Source organism: Sabethes cyaneus, chromosome 3 (assembly GCF_943734655.1).
Source record: "Sabethes cyaneus chromosome 3, idSabCyanKW18_F2, whole genome shotgun sequence".
Classification (NCBI taxonomy): Eukaryota; Metazoa; Arthropoda; class Insecta; order Diptera; family Culicidae; genus Sabethes; species Sabethes cyaneus.
The window spans coordinates 8,466,768-8,492,636 of NC_071355.1; positions in this window are offsets into that span (position 1 = coordinate 8,466,768).

Genomic DNA, 25,869 nt, shown 5'->3' on the forward strand with positions numbered 1-25,869 from the left:
CAAAATTATGATTAAAATTTTATTCTGTGTAATTTCACTGCCACCCGAGGCGCACCGAGCGCTGCATGTTGCACTAAACAATTTGTTCCTGCGCTGCCGCGGCTCGGCAGGATCATAAAATATGAAACAACCCACGAACCGCGCCTGAATGCACGTGGCTCAAATTCAATTACGGAACATTTCATTGTTTGCCGTCAGGTTCGCTCGTTAGTTCTTCCCAGCGTGGATCGTGATTGCAGTGGCAGTTCAACCAACAGGTTCGTTTCATTTCGAACCTGGTTTTCATAAACTACTCGGTGAGCATATAAACTTCTCCGGCACATAAATTTCCACCGTCGGTGACAATCTGATTTCAACCTGATTTTAAACCGAAACCGAAATGTGAAAGGACGACGACGCAGCTTGAAATTCAATCAAATTCGGGTACACATCAGCCATCGTTTGGCAGAGTGCATTTCAAAACGATGCCGCACGATGCACTTTCCCGAAAAGTAATTGGTCAAAGCGTCTGGTTAGGCCAAACACGCTGCACTCTCCGTTCCGAGCTCCGAGGGTCTATGGGCTATAGTGCCCGAAGACAGTGCGATGTTACGGTACGGTACGGCATTCCAGGCATTCATTTTGAAGTCATTGGTGTGGGAGCAGCCGGCTGCTGGAAAGTGTTTCATTCATCAATAATTAATCATAATTTTCGCACGCGGAAAACGTACGTGTCGAACGGTGAAATGCTGTTGGGACGTCAATGGGTATGGGAAGGAGCTATAATGGTTTGCGCCTGCAGCAGCTTTGAATTCGCTGTGAAAATGGAACGAAATTAGTCGGGCGGTGCGACAAAAACACTGCACATTTTCGCCGCTACTGATGAGTGAGAGATTGACGATAACCGTATGATGATGACAGTAGTGCAGCGCGATGTTATCGTTTTGATGAATGCAATAATTTAAGTAACTGAAATTGAGCTTTCTAGGGACTACGACACGTAGAAAGATATTATCCAGATTGATTTTTTTAGAGAACGGTTTATCCGGAAAACCGTGTTCATGCATTGTAAGACCAGCTATGCTTGATCGACTGTATCGTATGCTGCTTTGAAATCAATGCAAAATCTGTTGGAAGTTAAAAATCTGGGTCGTAGTTGGGGCTCGCGCCCTTGAAACCCGCACGGTAATTCCCTACGCAACCCTGTGCTATCGGTGACAGCTGATTATCCTTTGTGTAGATGGGACAAACCAAACTCTCCAGTTTTTTCACCAGTAGCTTCTCCTCCGTCCAAATCTTGGAAATAACCCAATGTAGAGCTGTTGGTAGCCAAGGGGCAGGTCCATGGGTACTCCTAGGTTAACTTCCGTTCCTTTCTCCTATGGGACTTCGCCATTACGGTGTTCATCGAAGAACTGCTTCCACCTGTCGACCACCTCACGCTCGTTTGTGACTAGATTCCCTCAGTCGTCTCTCCGCATGTCATGTTGCAGGTAGATTGGGGGGTAGAAAGATTACATCTATTTCAGAGAACGTCCGCTCCCGACTAGCTGTTGCAAGTGAATCTTCTAGTCAAGTCAGCTGAAGCTCGACTCTGTAATTGCAATAGAAAAGTCATCGATTTTGATTGGAAGTCCACGCACGTTCTGGTAGTAAATCAGCAACGGATTGGAGGAATCCTACTGCGTGTCAGGCGCAGATCTGAAAACGTGGACTGCGTTTTCGGAAGAATTGTTATCCTGGTCTAGAATTTTGGAAGCCCCGTTCCGTATCACCTACACTCAGGACCGGGACGACTATTACTCACTGGCAGATGTGGAGAGCTACCTCGTGTGGTATGCTAGGTCAAACGGGTCTGGATTGATGGAGAAATCCATGTGTGAGGCGATACCTAGATCTCTGGAAACTAGAAATGTGCGCTTTTTGTCTTACCATCTTTCTGTCTTGCCATCTTTCTGTCCCGCAAATTTTCTGTTTTGCCAACTTTCTATCTTACCAATTTTTTACTGTCTTGTCATCTTTCTGTTTTACAAATATTCTGTCGTACTATCTTACAGTCTTGTCAACTTTCTGTCTTGCAAATTTTCTGCCCCGCCAACTAACTGTCTTGTAAACTTTCTGTTTCGTCAATTTTGTGCCTTGTCATTTGACTGTCTTTTCAACTTTTTGTTTTGCAATATTCTGTCTTGTCAATTTTCTGCCTTGTAATTCTCTGTTTTGCAACTTTCTGTCTAGCAAATTATCCGTCTTGCCAATTTTATGTGTGATCAATTTTCTGCCTCGCCAACTTTCTGTGAAGCCAACTTTCTGTTTTGCCATCTTTCTGTCTGGTCAACTTTCTGTCTTGCCAACTTTTTGTCTTACCAATTTTATGTCTTCCAAACTTTTGACGTAACGGCAAGACTTGGGATAGGGTGTCGTACCAAAAAATCAAAAAATGCAAGCATCACGGGAAATGAAAGATTTCGAGCGCTATTAGCTTGGCGGTTTTCCGAAAGATTTTCCACATTTTTGTGCCAATCGATTGAAACATCTACGTATCCTTCTAGTTTTCACACCACTAAAGAAAACTCTTGATTTTTGAGTGCGCACTATTGTAACGTTGGAAATTACTCTTGAAAATCCTTGCTTCGTGACTGGTTGGAAAAGATGCCATCATAGTTTTAACGTGATTTTAGAAAAAAAAGTGACAAAACCTCCCCGTTCTAACAGAACGAAGATTTTTTAACGCGATTAAACCTAGACCAGTTTGATATCTGTGCTTGGGAAGTAAACCAAAACAAATGACAAAGTCTCCTCGTTTCAACAAGATTTCTTAACACCGCGATTTAACCTAGACCAATTTGATGTCTGTGTTAGGGAAGTGTGGAAAGCCTCCCAGTCGGTCTCGAGGTATGATGCTGGCCCAATAAGCCAGTCGTCGCATGTTCGAATCTCGGCTGGGAGAGGCTGTTGGAATCAATAGGATCGTACCAACTGGCCCTGCAATTGTCCTGTACTCTAACAGCTGGCTGCGAAGTCTGTCGTATAAAAACAGAAGGTCAAGTTTCGCACCTAGCACCTAGGCTTTTCTTTGCTTTATTAAGTGCTTTATTAGGAAAGTGTGCCAGAAAAATACATGTAGAATTGTATTAATACACTAGTTGAGCCCGAATCTTACGATCCGGAAAATATAAATATCTGTTAAGAATTCAGAAAACTGCGGATACATTGCATTGGCCAGTGTTGGAGAAGATGGTTAATCTTTGTATTAGTTATTTGAGTTCTTATATTGCATAGTATAGCACTAAAATGTTGTACATAAAAGAGTCATAGCCGGAAACTGAAACAACTAGTTTTTATGGTCGTATTTGATTTTATTTAACTGAATAAAAACATCTGGCTGTTTGCAACATTTATATAGTCTGATTAGAGTAAAATGTTGCTTTGATCGTTTGGTATCATTAACTCAATTTTTAAAATTTTGCGATTTGGTCCAGTCTGATTTAACACCGACCTTATGATATCGCGACAAGCAATCGAGTTGAGCAGGCGAGTCGAGCAGGCGAATCAAGCAATCGAGTCAAGCAGTTGGGTCGAGCAGTCGAGTCTAACAGTCAAGTCGAACAGTTGAGTCGAGCAGTACAATCGAGCAGTTGAATCGAGCAGTTAAGTCGAGCTGTCGAATCAAACATTTAAGTCAAGCAGTTGAGTCGAGCAGTCGGGTTGAGTGGCTAAGTCATGCAGTTAAGTCGAGCAGTCTAGTCGAGCAGTTGAGTCGAGTATTCCAGTCGAGCAGTGGAATCAAGCAGTTGAATCGAGCAGTTGAATCGAGCAGTTGAATCGAGCATCGAATCGAACAATTGAGTTGAGCAGTCTAGTCGAGCAGATGAATCATGCTAGCCAGTCGAGCAGTCGAATCGAACAGTCCAGTCGAGCAGTTAAGTCGAGCAGTCTCTTCAACCAGTTGAGCAATCGAGCAGTCCAGCAGTCGACCAGTGAGGTGACTGAGAATAAAACTCATTTCCACGAAAACATGACGTTCTGTCAGGAGGCTGTTTTTAATTACTGATAAGCCTCTTATGACGTCCTGTCAGAGACCTGGTTTTAGCTACAGACAAGCCTCTTATATAAATATATAAAGATTTACGTAGTCCTACGTCGCCTATGTGGTCGTGTCGTGTATACAACCCCTCTGTTTTTTTGCCATTACACTCAAGTCACTTTTTGCACGAAGGATACGTTCCGCGTAAATCAAAATCGCGTAAAAAACCGCGTAAATGCCGGAAGGGGGGGGGGGGGGCGACATAAACTTTTTTTCAAATTTGTGAAAGCCTTAATGTTGATTGAAATCTTTCATTCAAACGTTACAGTTTCTTTTTCGTTTTCACAAAGTGCTATCCAGTATAGTAAACAAACCTACTTATGTTAGGTTATAAAATATTTCAAAGAAATAGACAAATGTAGAAAGACAAAACGATACTCTGGCCAGATACTACACTTTTACAAGCCTTGAAATTCGTTAATTATGCTTCTTTTTAATCGACGGACTTTCTGGTAGTAAATAAAAAAAATCTTTGTCAAGTGATCCGAAATGCTAAACAACTCATCTCAAAATACAGAAAGCCGTTAGACTGGATCGGACTTGAAAGCTTGTCAAAACCCGTGATGTGGAGGAAATACTCTTTACTTCTCGGGAAAAAATTACCATAAATCATTCATTGGGGTAGCAAGGAAAATGCTCTAAACATGACACAGAACCGAAACGTGTAGCAATGAATATTATTTTATTGCTTTTTCTAAACAAGACAAACTTTATTTACACACCCTAATGCCATATGCTTCCCGTTCCATTCGTTCGTTTTCCGCGAAAGAAAAAAAAATCACTTCCGAAGGGATATTTTTCATTTCTGGTTTGATAGCCGGGCGCGCTTTCCGATGCTTTCCGTTATTCCGTTCGGTCCCGCTTGGTCCCGAATTGCCGATTATCGGCAACCATTTCCATGGAAATATTGCTGGTCCCTTCGGCGAAAGCGACAAACGAGCCTTAAAGACGGATTTGAATCGATTACTGTGTATTGCTGCTACTGCTGCTGCTGCTGCTGCTGCTATCGCTTTCGTCTGGACGTTGCGTTGCAACGGACGGAACGCGATAGGATCTGCTGTTTGGAAAAATAACAAGTTGTCAATTCTTCTCGCTTCGATCATCGGCTCTCGGAACCCAATTCCGAACATTACATCCAAAGGGATGATGGTCTTTGGAGAAAATCGTAAAATCAACTCAATTTGCTCTGATTGGAATGTGAACCCGACGTGACTCTAATCTTGGCTCAGCGTAGGAACAATCTTTTGCGTTTTGTCCTTTTTCGGAGCACCCCTATATAGCCGGAGCAGTTCCGAGGCCGGAGAGAAATCCGGAATTTGCTTTTGATTAACTGTGTGCTGGGGACAAATATTTCATCAGTGTTTATCGACATGCTAGCAAGCAGAAAAGGAAATCGTCATTTCATCGTATGTATATCGGAAGGCATTTGAGCGTGTGCTAGAGATGAAACGAAAGGATACAACCGCATCGCAATTTTCCGGTCGACGTCGGTCCTTCTTCTGTGCGTATGAGCGTAAAGGGATGAAGTAAAGAGAGATATTTGACTTTTCCCCACTGGGAGATTGTCAATGATGACACATTCGAATGGCATCTAAGCAGCAGTGCAAAATTTGCTGCCCCGAATCGGCATTCGACAAATTATGCAAAGTAGATAATAAGAGGGACATTATGCGAGTGGTGTTCGACTTCTTGAATTCTGAAGGAATTATTTCCGGACCCTAGCTTTAACTTGTTGTGAAATTAAATCATTAAACCAGGAAAAAAAGGAATGCCTCAATAGCAATATAATAGCCGAATCCTCGAAACTGTGCTTTTCATTCTCATTGACCAATACAACCGATAGCCGGCCAGCTAGTGGCCGTTTTCTACCGCCATCAAGAAGCACCTCTTACTACAACGGCAGCATCCTTGAATCGACATCGCTTTAGCAGCAGTTCGCCTCCGGCGAAGAAGAACTAAGAAAGAGAGCTTTCATTCAGGTAATTCTCGTTTTTCACCTTTACAGCTTCCCAGTAGTGTGCAGTGCCCGTGCCAGTGGTGGCGGCCACTTCGTGATGGGCTGCTAGGCAACCCTTTCTGACAGAAATTTTGATCCCACGACCGTTACTGCGCTCTGCTCTTCTTCACGTTGTTGCTGGAATCGAGTGGCTTCCCACTGTCTACCGGCACTGATGAAGCTCTACCAGCAGCAGCAGCTTCTTTCTTTCTCTACTATTTATATGAAGTGATATAATCATCTAGTAGTAGTCCTGACTCGATCCTTTATCGGCGAAGCAACCTTTGCCGTTTGAAACCCTTTTTTCCCGGAAGAGGTTGGCCTGGATGGTTGGCTAGAAGGCAGTCGGCCATCAGTTGCAAGCTTTTATCGTTAACTTGAAGCGTAGTAGTTAGCTTACTTTCATTTCCTGGTACTCACCTCATCCGTTGTTTCCACCCTCTCTCTTCGCCAGCAGCAGCTTCTCAAGGGCCAGCCACCAAGCAGGCGTCTGTCTGCAGCGGAAACTGCCGGAAATGAAACTTCCAGACCGGTAAAGGATAAACGGGCGGTAGCGTGAACAAGGCCAGAAGGGGTATAGTTGTATTCTTTAAGCTCCTACTTTCTCGTTCCGAGCTGCGATTGTCTCACTCACTCTATCCTGTTCACGTCCCATGTCCATTCGTTTTCCGTTTACGTCTCACATAAAGTAAGCGACAAAAAAAACGAGGTTCGTACAATTTATATGATGATGATGGTAACATCCCATATCTGGTCCACCCGCATCTCGCTGCCGGGTGCGTCGGTCGGTGCTATCTAGGTTGAAAGCTTCTTTTTTCTTCCTCGCAGACTACGACCAGCAGCCTGGAATGGAGTACTTTCATAAAGAAGTGTAATATATTCAAGCGGCTCTCTTAGAAAATTTAGTTCGGTGTTTCTGTTTTTTTTTGCGCCGTTTTCAGAATCAGATTTTTAAAGAGTACGTTTTTCCGGCTTGAAACCGACGGACTGAAGTGAAGGAGGCTGGCTGTCTGACATTTGCAGCTGAAATCAGGTTACAGGAGCAGATTTAGGACAGCTACTAGGTAGTTCGGTTCCGTGCTAGATTCACTGCATTCGCTGCCAGTGCAGTGCAGCATCGCATCGTTCCGGATCGTGTTCTTTGTATTAAGCGAGGCGTCAGGCACTCTTAAGCTTGCAAGTGTGGTTATTCTGTTCAGGGACGAGCAAAATGAAGCAAGGTAACTTCTGGAATGTTGTGAAAATTATGTCAGTGAAAAAAAACCCGTGAATGACGCTGGGAAAAATGGTCCTATTCAATTCAAGTTTATTGCGGAAGCTTTTCGTGAATCGTTGCTTTCATCAATTAACAAAAGCGTTTGGGCTTTGAAATTTATAGCTCGGCATTTTCTTTTTCAAGTATACTTCTACTTTGCAGATCTGTATGCCAAAGCACGAGCCATCTTAACCTAGAAAGTTACTGTTCTTGTACGTGTAATTTGCTACAAAAAATTAAGCGATACGGTAAAACTTTTGTTCATACTCACTCGAGTAGTCTGACTTTTCCGTTCAATACTGGAAACCCAAACGAATCAAACTCTTCTTGTAACTACATTGTCCATCAGATTCCCCACCCGGGGATTTGCATTATAATTACTAAAAAGTACTTGGGAAGGTTCCATAAAACAACAAGAGAATGATCCAACTATATATCCATAAAATAAATTAAAAATTATTATAACTCGGACAAAAAAAGAACGTAAAAATAAATTAAGATGAAGATTTCCGAATAACACTCCGAGAGACGAAATCAGAAAATGATTTCAAAAGTTTTTTTGTTCCGTGACCCAAATATCAGTTCAGAATATCGAAAGTGCCTCAACAATCTAAAAGGTTGTTAAACAATACAAATCAACATCAACTGATCAAAAATGCAACAGAAATCACGCAAAAATACTTTTAGAATGATTTCGTATTAGGACATTAATTTAAGAGCCCTTAAATATTTCAAATGTGAAATTCAAATATGAATCCGAACTCTTCCTCAATTGCCCAACAATGACTCTATTTATCCATGGTACATATAGTCTCTCTCTCTCTCTCTCTCTCTCTTTTCCTTTTCTTTTATTTTTTTCCCTCTGGTTTTCGGTTTTCTAAATATTTCTACTTTTTTCGTTATTTTGGTTTTCAGACCATTGCATGATTCTTTCGGTTTCTTCGTATCCCTGTTTCCCTTTTCCAACCACTATTCACCGTTTCATTTTGTTTTCCATATTCTTCCTATTCTTTACGTGCCCTGTTATCGTTGATTACTTTATCCTTTTTTCTGTAGTATTTTTTGTCTTCTTTTATAGTTAATCTTTTCATCCTCAGTCCCTACCTAGCGCCTCCACGCGGCCATACCTGAAAATACTCCAAATTGTATAATTGAGTAGCCAAGCTAGAAAGTACGGGATCGTGTAGCTTTTCAGTGCCTATTTTTCTAATATTTTAGACAACTATTGAACCAGACGACTTTATTTGCAAGTGTTATATTATTTAAGCTAATATGTTTGGTAGTCTAATCTATTTTCAGAGAGTGAAATAAGACGCTATATCCCTGTCCAATTGCAGCTTGGCTTCTGGTCCAAATGCCATGAGTTGTTTCCCAAGGTTTGGGGTATCATTTAACCTTTATTAACGAAGATACCCCTAACGTTTGTAAACAAATCATTATCTATATGGGAAGCGTTTGGTACGGGAGGTTCACGCTTTCTTCTTTCACTTTTGGTTCAAGGGCCTGAATAGAATTAGGTATTATTTATGGATCCACTTAATTCCTTGGAATTCATTATGCGAGTTAAACTTTCGGAGGTCGGTAATTATCATGCTGTTTGTTTTTTCTCACGTTAACGAAAGATTTTTATTTCTTGGCGGTCCAGATTGCATCCCTTTTTGCAGCCATAGGTAGTAGTAATCTGCGAAACCTGATTTTTCTCAGCAATCATGGGCAGTTTCATATGCTTGAAAATATCTGCCATAATTCTCCTGCCAGGCGTCGTATGATACTTGACCCAGGAAGCTGACTGAAATTTGTCTTGAAGTAAGTTTCGTCTTCCACCACTATCATCAAACAATCAAACTTCGTCAGCATCGTCGTGTGCAACTTCGGGGATCGTGTATTAAACCAATTTGTTTTGTTTACTGACGCGATTTTAAATCAATATCTTCTAACACTGGTGTGCCTCATCTTCTTTTTAATGATTAATATACCACCAAATAATTTCTGCAGCCCAGAAGTTCGCAGTTTTTAATTTGATCTGCCACTATTTTTGCGATAATTTCATATCTAATTCTAAATTAAATTTCAAGTCCAATTTGATTTTGATTTGAAGTCCAAATTCAACGTTTACAACTTTTATCATTTTTGTAACGACTTATACTGGTCACAGTTTGCATATCATTTTTCCACGTCCATCCAAGGTTCGTTCTTCACAAAAACCACCTTTACTCCCTCCAAATTCAATTCTCATTTCATGCCCAATTTCAACACTGGTTTGAATCTCGGCTGGGAGAGGTTGTTAGAGTCAATAGGATCGTAGCACTGACCCCGCACTGTCCTGTATTCCAACAACTGGTTGCGAAGTCTGTCGTATAAAAAACAAAAGGTCAAATTTCGATAATGGAATTAGCACCCAGGCTTTGCTGCTTTGCTTTTCAATACGGGTTTTAAGTCCAATTTTAAATCTAGTTTTAAGTTCATTTCAAAACACAATTTGTTTGAATCCAATTTATATCCAATCTCCAGTTCGACTTTTACTCCTACTTTAAGTTGAATTTCAAGTCTTATTTTATGTCCTTTGCCAAGACTAATTTCAACTCAACTTTTCTTCAAAAAGAATCAAAAGTAAGAAAAACTGGCATGAAAAAAAAAGAAAAACGAAAGAAAAATCGTGATGGGACAAAAAAACACGATGAAAATATACAAAAACAACTAGAAAAGAAGAAAAAGATAGAAAAAAGGGAAAAACCAAAGCAAACGAAGAGAGTGGACTACAAAAGGAGACAACGGACGGGACAACGATAGAAAAAAACAAGAAAGAAAATGTCGACAAACCGAACAGGAAAGGAAAAAACACGAAACCAAATAGGGAAAGAAACGGGAAAGAAAAAGAGGAATAGAAAAGTGGAAAATACGGAATCAGAAAAATTGAGAAACGAGAACAGAAAAAGAGGAAAATGGAAATAAAAAAGTATACAAACGGAAGACCTATGGAATGAATCGAAAAATAGAAAGTGACAGAAAAGGAGTAGGAACAGGACTTAATAAGAGGAACAAAGGGGCAGACGCAGATGAAAACAAAAAATAGAAAAAAAGTCCACGGGACAGAAAATAAAAAACAAGACTGGAAAACAGGTAAAACGGGTTTGAAATGGAAGAAAAAAGATGAGAAACGGAACACAAAAGAGAAAAGCAAGACTGAAAAGAGCGAAATACAATACAAGGAGAGCGAGAGAGAGAATTCAAAAAAGAGAAAATGCAACAGAAAACAAAAGAAATCAAAAAGAAAAAGTGAGGGTGAATCGATGAAGGAAAAACGAAAAAAAGAGAAAAAACGGAATTAAAAAAAAGAAGAAAAAAAGAAGAAACATGAGAGTAAAAACCAAGAAAATGGAAGAGAACATACGAAAAACGGAGTACAAAAGAGAAAAACAAGTGGAGAATCAGAACTGAAAAGTGCGAAAAACGAGTATAGCAGGACCGCAAAAATATTCTAAGAAAAAGAGAGACAACGAAACAAGGAAAACGGAACCACAGTAGAAATCACAGAAGAAAGCCAGAGTAAATCGATGTAGGAAACGCGGAAAACGAGAAAAAGATGTCAAACAAGATATAAAACGAGAAAGAAGGGCCAAATGGGAAAGGAGAATGTAATGGGAAATGATACAAAAAAGAAGAAGAGAAAAACAGGAAAAACGGAACAATGAAAAAGGTAAAAGTGTAAAGAAAAGGGGGATGAAAAACGGGAGTTAAACAAGGAAAATTGAAAAAAGTAAAGCCATGGGTTTTAAACGTCTTTAAGACTTGTTTTCATTTTATCATTTATGGTCTTCAGCACTTTTGTTCATATGAATATCCCCGCTAATCTAAAACTGTCAAGAGTTAGTCATCGCTTACTATAATGAGAATAAAAAAAAATTTTGTGTGTTAGGAAATATAGACATAGTTTCTTCGGCAAAGTTGTAAATAGTGTAAAAACAAGAAACTTTGCTGCAGATATAAAAATTCTATCTTTATCGAGTGCTCAACTATAGGGCATATTCTTTAAAACTTGGTTTTTCATACTTAGCTTTTCTTAGTTGCATTTTACAAGAATACAATATTCTGGACAATTATCGAAGCTCTCAAAATACACGTTTTTGCAGAGAACCGCAGATCTCCTGGACCTTTACTTGCTGAGTTACGGCATATTCAAGCTTTAAATTTCCATAACCTCACAAGTATTATAAACTTGAATGGGTTCCGCTTGTCCCTAACCACCCAAATGCGAGTACGGCAAGCATACATTTTATGTGTTTCGCATTCGCTAAAGGCTCGATACACGTCCATTTTTTTTGTGTTAGTAGATAGACACATGGTTCCTTCATCAAAGTTATAAAAATATAACAGTAAACAATTTTGCTAAAGAAATGACCTTTCTATCTCTATCGAGTGCAGAGCTATAGAGCATTTTCTTAGCAAATTCATTAAAAATAAGTTTTTCATATTTAACGTATCTTGGTTGCGTTTTACAAGAGTATAAGGTTCTAGGCGATTATTGAAAGACTCAAAGCACATGTTTTTGCAGAAGGTTGCAAATCTCTAGGACCTATCCTTACAAAGTTATCGTTTATTTAAGCTTTACTTTTTCTTACCTTCACGAGCCAAAACCGATAACTTTCTAAGGAAAGGTCCTAAACATTTGCAATCTTCTGCAAAAACGTATATTTTGAGTCCTTCAATAATCGCCTAGAACCAAACATTCCTGTAAAATGCAACCAACATAAGCTAAGTATGAAAAACTATTTTTCAAAGAATTCCCAAGGAAAATGCTCTATAGCTCTGTACTTGATAGAAATAGCAATTTCATTTCTTTAGCAAAGTTGTTTGCCTTTCCATAACATTGCCGAAGAAACCATGTGTCTATCTACGAACACAAAAACTAGACGTGTATCAAACCTTTAGCGAACGCGAAACACATAAAACGTATGCTTGTCGTATTCTCATTTGGTTAAGGACAAGCGGAACCCATACAAGTTTATAGTATTCGACTTAAACTTTAAGATGAAGTACTGATTTCATAAATCCACTTGCCCTATTTTACCCCATAGGCTCATGAAGCTGCGGAAATTTAAAGCTTGAATATTTGATAACATAAAAAGTAAAAGTCCCAGAGATTTGCGGTCTTCTGCAAAAACGTGTGTTTCGAGAGCTTCGATAATTGCCTAGAACATTGTATTCTTGTAAAATGCAACTAAGAAAAGCTAGGAATGCAAAACTAATTTTTAAAGAAATTTCAAAGAATATGCCCTATAGTTGAGCACTCGATAAAGATAGAAATTTATTTCTTCAGCAAAGCTGCTTGTTTTTACATTATTTATAAGGCCATTGCAAATCATTTTAAAAGTTCATGTAACTCCCCCCCCCCACACCCCCTTGGATATTGGCTTGAAAAATCGGGGGGCAAAAAAATAATTTGTAGGATATGAGTTAATTTTTTTTTATAAAATCAATTGTCTGTGGGCTCTACAGCCTGAAAAACTCGAAAACTGAGTGTACGAGTTGAGTTAACGCTTCTAGTACGAAATGGAAATGAAAGTTCAAACAGCGGAATTTCCGAAACTCGGCCAAAAAAATTTTCTTTCGTTTTTGTCTTTTTGTTCGAAGATTTTTGCATGAAAAATAACAACGTATTTATTAAAAGCAAGAATAGATTGGTTGTCACGTTTAAACTTTAAGTAGAAATGCTTAAAATCCATATTATTTTTGCTTGTTCATAAAATTCTCTTTGTTTTTTTTTCGCCCCCTCCCCCAGAGGAGGGACAAAAACTTTTTTAAATATTTGTAATGGCCTTATTGCCGAAAACTCGGTTTTCCCGAGTATTTTCCTAATTAAAAAATTCGTATCTCTTAAACCAAACAGTAGGACAACCAACCTATTTTGGACCCCACCAGCAGCTGTATATTCCCTTTGATTCGACTGTAGGTGTCCAACTGATGTACAGCTGCTGATATGGTCCAAAATACGTTGGCTACCCTACACCATACGAACAAACTTATGAAAATGTAAATGTAAATTTTCTAAGCATATTTCCAGATGGATTACTAGAGAATCAAGAGGTAGATCGCTTCTTGCTGTTGGAGAAAAATAACGGAAAAGAACACAGAGAAAAACATGACAAAAACTGGACAAACGGGGTAGAATAAAAGGAAAAAAGCGAGAGGGAAACGAAAGAAAAATTAGCATAAAAAGATAAAAACCGAAAGAAGAATTGTGACACCATGAGAAGGAAAGCAACATGTCAAAAGAGAAAAATGCTAGAAAAGAAAAATAAACTTGAGAAAAGAGGAAAACGTAGCAAAAAAAGAGAATATTGCATAGAAAAAGTAAGAGGACGGAAGAGAAAAGAAGAAAAACGTTATAGAAAAGGAGGAAAACGAGAACAAAAAAGAAGAAAAATGAGACAGAAAAAAGAGGAGAAAATACGAAAGCGGATGAACAAAACAGGAGTACGAGAACAGAAAAACAGTGAAATGGTGAGACAAAAAATGAAAACAGAAAACATACGGGATAAAACGAAAAATAGAACGTGACAAAAAAGAAGAAAAAGAAGGACACAATAAGAGGAAGTACGGAACCGATGCGAACAAAAAAATAGAAAAGAAATTAACGAGGCTGGAAAAGAGGAAAACAGGAAATGGACGGAAAAAGACGACAAACAGAACACAAAATAGAAATACAGAAGAAGAATCAGGACTGAAAAGGGCGAAATGCGAGACAGGAAAAGAAGAGGAATAGGAAACAGAGGGTAGAAAAAAAAGAAAAATCAGAGCGAAAAGGAAGGAAAACGTGATGACTAGAAGGAAACTGGCGCAGAAAAAGTAAAACGTAAAAAGAAAAAACGTGACAAAAAAGGGAAAATGGAACAGAAAAGAAGAGATATCAAAATGGTAAGGATAGAGAGAAGCGACGGCGGAAACGAAGAAAACGAGAAAATGAAAGAGATGGGGCCCCATGGGGAAAGGAAAAATAGAAAGAAAAATAGGAAGGGAAAATAGAAGAAAAGGAAAACAGCAGAGGCAGTCCCGGCGTAGTGGTTAGCATTCACGCCTCTCACTCCGAGGAACCGGGTTCAAATCCCAACCCCACAGAAGTCACGAATAACCCAGGCTGTTAACAGCAAAAACGGGATAAAGAAAAAGACGGGAGTTAAACAAGGACAACCGAAGAAAGCAAAGTCTTGGGTTATGAACTTAACCCTTCTTTATCGACAGACTTCGCAACTACAGGACAATTAAGAGGCTAGTGCATCGATCCCACTGACTCTAGCTGCACGATCCAAGCGAGATTCGAATAAACGACGACTGGCTTGTTACAACTGCATTGTACATCATAGCTAACTAGGCGAAACAGAAAATCGGAAAAGGGAAAAATGGAGTCTAAATCAGAATACACATGATAGGAAAGAAGAAAAAATAGAGACATGTAAAAAAGGAAAAACGAAACAGACGAAAACCAAAAAGGAAAAGGAAAAGAGGTAAAAAAGTCGAAAACTGGAAACGAAAAAAGGAAAAAGCAGGAACTAAAAATGCTAAAGAAAATTTTAAAAAATATCGACTGAAGTTTTTGGAGCGTCTTAGTAGAATACGAAACCTAAAATAAAAAAGAAGAAAATATATCCAATTTAATGAGGAAGCCTGCAAGTCGTAGGCGAAATACGTATCTGTTGTGAATAAAATATACATAGTAGAATAAAATTAGATAAGTTTTCTTCTTTTTTAATTTTCGATAAAAAAATATGTAAAAACAAGAGGAAAAATATGACTGAAAAAATGGGACAGTAAATGAAAATAAACAGAACAATAAAAAAGAGAAGCAGGAAAAACAGAAGAGAAAAGAAGAAAGAAGCGAGGAAAAACAACAAGAAAATTTCACAGAAAATAAGACAAAAAGGAAAAAAGTAAAAACATGGAAAAGAGGAAAAAAAGAACAGAAAAGAAGCAAAACGTGTGAGAGGGTAAGACAAAGTATGTCAATCATATTTTGAAATTAAACTTCTTGTTCATGTCCAAATTCAATTCTACTTTAATGTTCAACGTCAAGTCCAATTTTATGCCCAAATTCAAATTTGCAAAGCATGATTTCAAGTTAAATTACAACTCTAATTTCTAGGTCAGTTCCAAGTCTAATTTCAATTCTGATTTGTATGCAATGCAATTGGACCCGAAAGTCCGGAGTTTTCAACCCAATCGGCCAGCATTTTTATGATAAGTAACCATCATGCGATTACTCAATTTCCCAACCCCAAACATTCCTCTGAAAGATCGAATGCCCCACCTTTTACTTATATCTGGGCACGCTCGATTTTAGATCGATGCACAGATGTTGATATCCAGCTTTTTCGCGACATCTCGGACGCATATAGCCTTCCCCTTAAAAGCGCTGGACTCTCCTTTTGTCATCGCTGAAGTTTCCGCTTTTCTATTTCCCCTTCGATGAAGGCGTTCTGACTCTCTAAAAACATTTTCCGAACACTTTTATTACATTACTGATAGTTAATTTGCCCACTTTTAATAATTTTCCAAAGTTAGTGTATATACAAAAATAAAAGTAATTGTGATAACTATTCAAACAAATGCATACTGTAGACACGTCCTTTTAAAAGCATGCGGGCAAAGTTTTTCGATAATCAAAAAGAAATGAAACTTTAAAAACTTCTAGTTGGAGAAGTAAGACGGTAGATTTCGTGAACAAACCTTTTATGCAGATTTATCATCCATGTTTGTATGTTAGTGCTTCATATATTATTTAGCCTGAGAAACAACTGCCACAAGTTCAGAAGACGCACCACCATTGATAATTTAACTCAAAGTAATAACAAACAACAACATATTCGGGCTGGAACGAAGATGTCTTAATGGTCTTACACCACTAATGCAGTGCACCACTATTATTATCATCATCATCATCATCATCAGCGCCGTCATCAACGTTGATCCTAGATACGTACAATCGGCACCACCTCCGGAGGCCGGGCCGAAACATCTCATCTTCCATCAGCACAAATCAAAAGATTACCGTACAGTCTGTCGGTACTTTAGCTACTGCTCTTTAATTTGTAATAGCGCACCGGAGTAGGTTTGCCGTACACTGACTCTTGCGCTTGACGCAGTCTAGGTAGGTTAGGTAGATAGGAACATACGACATGGAGCAGACAGTCAGACATTGCGGCATATCGCACTATCAACAAACCAACCAACCAGTCTACAACAGCACTAGGTACAGTATCAACTGTAAACCGGGAAGGAAAACGTTTCGACAGCAGCCTCCTTTTTTTGGGGTGGAAAGGAAGAGGAAGAAGAAGGACACCGACAGTAGATTAATCCCAGTCATAAACTTCCAGCGCTTTGTTGGGATGTTTCCGGTACTATCACACACACACGTACAACATTTTCAGAAGGTCGGTAAGTCAGCCAACAGCCAACAATAGACAACATTTGCGAAGGAAACTGCCGCATGCGAAGGGCTGTTGTTAAGTTAAGAGACGCGCTTTTGAATGAGGATTTTCGGTTGGTTTACAGCCAGCACAAGGACAAAGACGACGACGACGACAGCGTCGTACAACTGCATAGCTTCTTGCTCGAGAACTGAACTTACTTCAAAAAGCATTCTTGTGCAGTGCCCTATCGCATAGCACGGCGAAGCCGACAGCCGAGCAAGCAAGCGATTAAAATTTCAAGACGGTTTTGATGTTGCTACTGACGATGATGAAGGTAATGCCTCCGGCTGTCGTTTGTTTAGACAAAACAACTAAACCTCCGAGAGCTGCATGATTTCAAATCAAAACGTTTTAACAGATCGTATAAACCACAAAAATAGTAAAAAGTCTAAAGGCAATCAATTCTTAAGCGCCACTCGCGCACGAATCTCAAACTAATGACTTCGCTAATTAGTTTTGCAGTTCTCGCTGACTTCTGCGCTCCGATTCTGGAGTATAATTTTGAACGCTTATCAGTTCCTATCACAGAACTCCACTCGCGTTCTGCCTGCCTGCCGGCCCGGCTTCTGATTATTGGTGGTTCGAGACTCATAAAATGGTCTAGAAACGTTGGTAACGATGGCAGAGACACGGCACAGCAGAAGTAAAAGTAAAAGTTGAAATGGATGAATAATTACAATTTAATCACAATTTCGCTCGCGCAAAGTTAAACTGAAACGAATTGGTGTCGCACGCCGCGGCCGGCGCAGTGTTGGCGGTCGGTGACGGGGCGGCGACGGTTGTTGCCATGAAAGCAGCGAGGGAGGCAAAATGTTTGAACACGCTAATTAGCTGTTTTCGCAATTCTCTCGAAGTAAATTTTATTTCACGCTGCTGTAATTTCGATGAGTAAAAAAAAGAACTACTTTTCACTTCCATGGTATTTTATTTTTTGTTTCAATTTATTCATTTGATTTACGATGCACGGTGTGCATCCACTAGCATATAACTTCGTTAGCAGATAATAGCCATTAATAACGGTCATTGAATGGTAAAGTGTCATACTGTTTCTGGCACATAACAGCAGCATAATGAAATAACGCATGCACCAGTGATTGTCTGCTGCGATATTAAGTACCGTTAAAAGTCACCCAACGATTTAATCACACAAATTTCCAGAATGAAATCCTATTAATGTACAGCTCGGTCAAGTTTTACGTGATGAATCCCATCAAGGTTTAAAGTGTTGACCAAAACTGACAATCATTGCATTGGGCCAGTGTGTGGCGCTGGCTGGCGAGTGGAAAGACCGAAGAGTTCTGTTTTCTTTTTTTCTGTCGTCGTTCAAGAACATTATTTCTGGTTCGAATGGAGTTCCAGCGGCACTAGCATAACTACGGGATACGGGAATAAAATGCATGAGTACAGTACGCTTCAGGGACTCTGGCGAATGATAATGGCCTTTGAATTGAAGCGCCGTTCTTTTTTTTTTCGTTTGCTCTCGCTCTCTCTCTCTACTCGTAGCTTTTGTTCAGTGTAACCGCAAGCTGATGGAACCAGTACCTACCGGATAGAGAAGATCTCAAAGCGAAAATATGCGGAACATGGAAGGTGAATAATACTGTCCGGAAGCAAGCACTGTCAGATTTGGTGGCCTCGGCCCGAGAAACGGTGACACGGCAAGAAAAAAACAATGCTGCAGTGGAAATTTCGTTTTCGAAAACTATTTCTACAGCACATCAGCTGATAAAATTCTAAAAACTGCTAAAAAGAAAGCAAGCATCGAAGCTTCATCTACATATCTGATCCTAGTTTCATTTAAGCAACTTTGGCTTTTTGATAGACACTGTATAACTTTATCAACGTAGGATAGATATAAATTTTAATTGAATTTGAAAAACTCAATCAGGCCGTTATCAGATCACTAGGAGATTCAGATCCAAAATTCAGCAAAAACGTTTAAGTTTCAAGTTATAGATGGCCAAACTTGAAATTTATATCAAAAGACTTGACTCTTTTTATACGATTTTTTTACGGGCTGGTACTGAGTGGCCGAAACACAAATGGCCGAATTTCAACAACAGTCACAGAAGGCCGAATCATGAAAGGCCGAATTTTCTCGGAATACCTAAATATAGCTATTCAATATAAAAACATGAATTGGCAAGCAGCTAACAGATAACTCTAAGCAAACAAAAACAAAATTGTTGCTTATTCCGTTTACTATACAGTAAAGATGATTGACAGTTCTTTCATCTCCTAAGCGCAAATGATTTACGTTCATCACAAGGTGCGAGGCATATTTACCGTGTCAGTAGCAAATGTTTTCTAGATGATTCAGGGCGAAACGGCCGCGGGCCGGGAGTGTGCGCTGGTGACCCAAGGAGGTTTAAAAAGGTGTGGAAGAAGAAGACATTTGATAGTATTAGTAGCGAAAAATCACAAAACGACGTCAAACTACAAAAACAAACTGCATTAGACAATGGGGTTTGTTTTTGGAGTTTTACATCACGCTTGATCGCGATTGGTCCGTTTGTGATTCCACCCACCATGATGAAATTTTATTATTGCACTAACACCGTTTAACCAACATTCCCGCACCTGTATGTAACACATTGCCGGTGACCAGCCGTCGGAAGCGCTGGCCTCTGCGGGGGGCAGTCCTCTCTTATCCTTTAATTATCCCTTATCCCTTAATTAAAACCGAACGAGCAGCAGCGAGTAAGGACAGCATTTACCCATCGTTTGTGCAGGTTGAAGGCCGTGAAAATTTTCGGCTGAAAATGACGTTCGGCAATTCGTATTTCGGCCTTTTGTGATACCGCCATTCTTGATTCGGCCATTTTTTTTTTATTAAAGTCACTTTAACAGCTTGGGTCATTCGTGACTTCTGTGGGGTTGGGATTTGAAGACGGGTCCTCGGCGTGAGAGGCGTAAATGCTAACCACTACATCGGGATTGACCGCTAATTCGGCCATTAGATATCCTACGCCATTTGCTATTTCGGCGGAAGAGAGGAGACACGAAGAGAGTCTCTCATTTGCAGATACGTCGAAATGAAAAAGTACCCGAGATTTGTGTTTTGGCCATTCGAATCCTTTTTTTACTTATGATGATCTCTCTCTCTCTCTCTCACACACACACACACACACACACACACACACACACACACACACACACACACACACACACACACACACACACACACACACACACACACACACACACACATACACACACACACACACACACACATACACACACACACACACACACACACACACACACACACACACACACACACACACACACACACACACACACACACACACACACACACACACACACACACACACACACACACACACACACACACACACACACACACACACACACACACACACACACACACACACACACACACACACACACACACACACACACACACACACACACACACACACACACACACACACACACACATACACACACACACACACACACACATACACACACACACACACACACACATACACACACACACACACACACATACACACACACACACACACACATACACACACACACACACACATACACACATACACACACACACACTATAACAAAGGTTTAAAAATTGGTCGAAAAACACGAAGTTGAGCCGAGGGTCGAATCACATATACCAATCGATAAGGTTCGACGAATTGAGCAATGTCTGTGTGTGTGTGTATGTGTGTATGTGACGCTTGACTTTAGTCGTCTGTTTCTCGGAGATGGCTGAACCGATTCGTTTGCTATTACGCTTACCTTGTAGATCACTATTGAATGGTTTCGCGGTCCGACATTTTGTTTAAAAGTTATAAGCAAAAATGTAAAAATTACGTGTTTTTCGACTTTCCAGTGAGGGTCCCCCTTAAATATCAAGCCTGCCCAAGAACTTTGCACACGATTTTTTGATTGCTTTCAAGTATTCTAAAAATCTGTCAGTATATTACATATGCATGCATATGTGTTGATGATAACTACCATTACTGCCTATAAATGCATAACAGTCCCATGTGATTTACACAACTTTTGAGATGAGCCTGGGAATAATCTTTAAATTGTTCATGCTTTCAATATTTCAAGCAGTAATGTTATGTTTGTTTCCAAAATTGTGAAAAAAAATGAAACTATGTCAGTTACAAGTTACAAATAAACGCATAACAGTCTCAGTAATGAAAATATAACAATAAACATCTGCTTTTAGAAAATGCCTGGACCGATTTGACTGAATAACTAACAAATGCAGAGTTTTGTGGCCTAGAATAATTCTATTGAATTCTATTGAACAGAATTTGGATCGGATGTACGGTTCCGAAGATATTTCGAATTCAGCTAAAGTACAACATAGGACATCTTTAAGTACGCAAAATTGCAAAAGTAGCTCATTTGTCGAAATATAAAATGTCCAGGGTTACATTGGCCACAGCTGGACACATTCTAGGAACGTTCCGAATACATCCAGGAAAACGGACAGTTGCTCACTTAAACCAAACCCCAGAATGTCACCCCGCTATTAACTCAAAATAACAAATTATACAAATAAAAGGAAGACATTTTTTGATTGCTTTGGAACATTATACAAATTTATCAGTATATTACATAGACATGCATATGTATTGATGATAACTAGCATAGTGTTATCAAAAAGTTGAGTTCCGAAGGCGTGTCGAATTCTAACTCAAATGACAAATGAGATGGTATAACAAAGGTTCCTTTCACCAATAGGTGGATTAAATCGGGTTTTTATCTTTGAATCATATTTTTCATTTTTTGGAAGGTGAGGAAGTGACTGATGCGAAGAATTATTTAGTTGAAACGGAAAATTTCTATTTAGACCAAAAATATATCGGGCCCATGGCAGGTGGGGTTCGCACACCCACGTTCTTTCGGTTGGCACCCGAATGTTTCACTAACTAAACTGCCGCCGCCCGTTATACTAGGTAGTCTAATACCTGACTTTGTTTTATTGTTAGAAACTACCGGAGGAGTGGCTGGAAGGCGTAGTCTGTCCCATCTACAAAAAGGACGACGCTGGTCAACGCTGCCTACAAGGTGCTCTCCCAGATTTTGTTGCGTCGTCTATCCCCAATAGCCCAATAGAGATTTCTTAGGGCAGTATCAGGCGGGCTTTATGGGGGCCCGTGCTACTACGGATCAAATTTTTACTCTCCGACAAATCCTTTAGAAATATCGAAAGTACAACTTGCCCACGCATCATATTTTCGTGGATTTCAGAACAGTATACGATACCGTTGAACGCGAACAGCTATGGCAGATAATGCACGAGTACGGTTTTCCGGACAAACTGACGCAGCTGATCAAAGCTACTCTGGAACGAGTGATGCGGTACGTTCGCGTTTCGGGGACACTCTCAAGCCCTTTTGAATCGCGCAGAGGGTTACGGCAAGGGGATGGACTGTCCTGTATGTTATTCAATATCACTATTGAAGGTGTGATCCGGCGAGCGGGCATCGAAACGAGCAGAACGATCTTCAGCAAGAGTAGCCAACTCCTAGCCTTTGCAGACGACCTCGACATCATTACTAGAAACCGTGGGGCTGTGGAGGTAATCTAGACTAAAAACGGAGGCTAGGAGGATAGGGTTACAAATTAATGCGTTGAAAACCAAATATGTGGTAGGAAGAGGCTCCCGAGAAAGTAATGTTTGCCTCCCACGGGCAGTGACTATTGACGGCGATGAACTGGAAGTGGTTGATGTGTTCGTATATTTGGGATCTCTGGTCACCGCCGACAATAATACGAGTAAGGAGATCCAACGACGCATTCAAGCTGGAAATCGAGCCTACTTTTCCCTTCGCAAGACGTTTCGATCAAGGAGCATACGCCGCCGCATAAAGCTGGCGATGTACAAAACGCTAATCAGACCGGTAGTCCTCTACGGACTTGAGACAGTAACTTTACTTACGGAAGACATACGCGCACTTGCCGTTTTCGAACGAAAGGTGTTGCGGACTATTTTCGGTGGAGACGTATGAATCACGAGCTACAGGCACTGCTTGGAGAGATTCCCATCGTACACCTGGCGAAAGTTGGGAGACTACGGTGGGCCGGCCACGTCGCAAGGATGCCGGACGACTGTGTAGTGAAATCCGTTCTCTTCAAGAACCCCACCGGCACCAGGAATAGAGGGGCTCAACGTGCTAGATGGCTCGACCAGGTTGAAGCCGACTTGCGTGTGTCGAGACGCGTAACGAATTGGCGACGAGTAGCCCAGGACCGAGTACAATGTAGAGGAATTCTTGATACGGCAAAGCCACCCCGGATCTCGGCTGAATAAGTAAGTAAGTTTCATTCTCTTCATTCGATCACTCCTGTATAGGCATCACTCACTTCCCCATGCGACATTATTTTTATATGACTGCTCTTTGTTTCTACCACCGAGAAGATAGACTGTTATCTACTCGGTCAGTGTGATAGAAGCTGAGCAGTGCGTTGCCGTCGTTCACTCGGCAAGTGTCGGATAAATACCACCGGGTGTGTTTTATCTTTTATATTTACTTGTAAATTACTATACGCGGTCGTGGCGTAAACTATTTTGGAAAGTGAGAAAGCGTCTGATTCGTAGCATGATTAGGGTAACCAACCTATTTTGGACCCCATCAGCAGCTATACATAATTTGGACACTTCCACTTGCTTTTGCTGTAAGTGTCCAAATATATAGCTGCTGATGGGGTTCAAAATACGTTGGTTACCCTAATTAGATGGACTGGAAAACTTCAATATAGACCAAACATATTTACCGGTTCATCTCTTTTCTATGTTTCCTCTCTATGCTGTTTCCACTATTTGTTACTTCTAATAATTTCTATGATAATAAAAACGACCGTTGGTTTTGTTATAGATGTGGTACTGGCTTTTGGTCACGGGTTTCGTGCGAAAATATCTATATTTCGTTTATTGTCGACGTTTCGAAGGATAACCCTTCTGTCCTGAGAATGAAGGGATACCCTTCGAAACGTCGACAATAAACGAAATATAGATATTTTCGCACGAAACCCGTGACCAAAAGCCAGTACCACATCTATAATAATTTCTATTGTACTTAATTCTATATTCTCTGTCTCCTTGGTTTTCTTTGCTCACTCCGAATTTACTGTGTACCCTTTTCAACATATTGCACTTATTGCATATTGCGTCTGTGAAGTCGCAAGTAGCCCTCACAGCTGCTTTTAATTGTTCATTCGCTGTTCTCAATTATTTACTTTTTTGCCTATACCGTCGTTATTTCTTCTGTTTCAAGATAAAATGGGGAAGACTGCTGGGAAGAAGCGGTCGACATAGTTTAGGCCATCCCAAGACTAAAGACCATGTTCTACCTATCGCCTCCATGTGGCCATACCCGAAAATACTCCAATTTTTAATTGAGTAGCCAAGCAAGGAAGTGCGAAGTTGTGTGGTTTTCAGTTCCTGGTCTTACAACTGCAGTTTTAGGCAAATCATTGAACTAACACGACTTGATTTTCGAGTATTAAACACAAATCTAATTTCAGAGAGCGAAATAAGGTGCTTGGCCAATTGCAACCTGATATCTGGTAGAAAGACCATTAGTTCATCTCCGAGGAACCGAAGTATCACATAACCTTTAAGCAAAGATACTCCCAACGACTGTAAATAAACCGTTATCTATATGGGAAGCGTTTGATACGTGATGTCCACGCTTTCTTCTTCCTTTTGTTTTCGAGGAGTTGAATCGAATTAAGTATCATTGATGGTTCTACATAATTCCTTGGAATTTTTTCTGCGGAATATATTGCGCAGTTGGTTTGGCCGTTACAAGATTCATATAATCGTCTTTTCTCAGAATACTTTCAAGAATTAGCTGCGTTAGTATGAATTTAGATTATATTTTTAGCGGTTTTCCGGATTACTCTCGAAAACTTCAACATTTTGAAGCAAAATTGCTTCTCGTTTTACTGATTTTCTGTTCTCCAGTTTTTCTCTTTTTCTATTGTTGTTTTTCTAATTTTTTGGTACCTTCATCCGGGGCGAGATTGTGCCAAAAAATCATATGTTATTATTCTTTAGCTCAGTATACACACAATTTAGAAACCAAGTTGATTTAAAACCTGTCAATATATATTAAATTGTTCAATTAACATCTACCGTAGAGATGGTTTAGTTATAATGAAACCTAATTTTACTGGAAGTGCATGAACTTTGGCACAATCTCACCCCTTTTAGGAGGTGACATTGTGCCAAAAATATAAAGTTAAGGTAATACCTAAACAGTGAACATTAGCATGTTTATAAACAATACACATAAATATCAGTATAAAGTAGTTCATATGGGGCCGTCCATGAACTATGTTGACTATTAGGGGCAGGGGGTCGACCAAAAACGACCCATCATACAAAAAGTATGAATGAAAATAACCCGGGGAGGTCAGAAATAACTAAAAATGAGATCGTAGTCAATGGACAGCCTTTATATAACCAGTAGCGTTTCTAGGGTTAGCAAGAGGAAGATATAGGAAGGGCGTGTATTCTAAGGGGCATACCTCTTGGATCGTTTAACAAAAGTAACCAGTACTTAGTTCGAGAACCCGCGGCCGCGGGACATGTGGACCACTACCCCCCCCCCCCCTCTTCCCCTTTCTAAAATTGGCAGTTTATAAACGGTATAATATATTTGTATTATCAGGGGTCAATCCCGGCGTAGTGGTTAGCATTCACGCCTCTCACACCGAGGACCCGGGTTCAAATCCCAACCCCGCAGAAGTCACGAATGACCTAAGCTGTTAAAATGACTATAATCAAACAAAAAAAATGTTTGTCTTATATTAGAATGTTTATTCAAAGCATCTGAAATTTCCAAAGAAAAACTGAAAATTAGTTTAAATTATTTAGCAGACCTACGATGCTGCTTGCTCCAAAATTGATGATCCAATCTAATCTGTCAAAATATTGTGCCCAATAGTAACGAATGTGAGTATACTGACGTATTTTTGTTGTGTATGTGAAATTCACAAATTGGATCGATCATCCACAATCTCACCCCCGCGAAGCTCGAAAAGTACAAAGTTTGGAAAAATATTACTTTCGTAA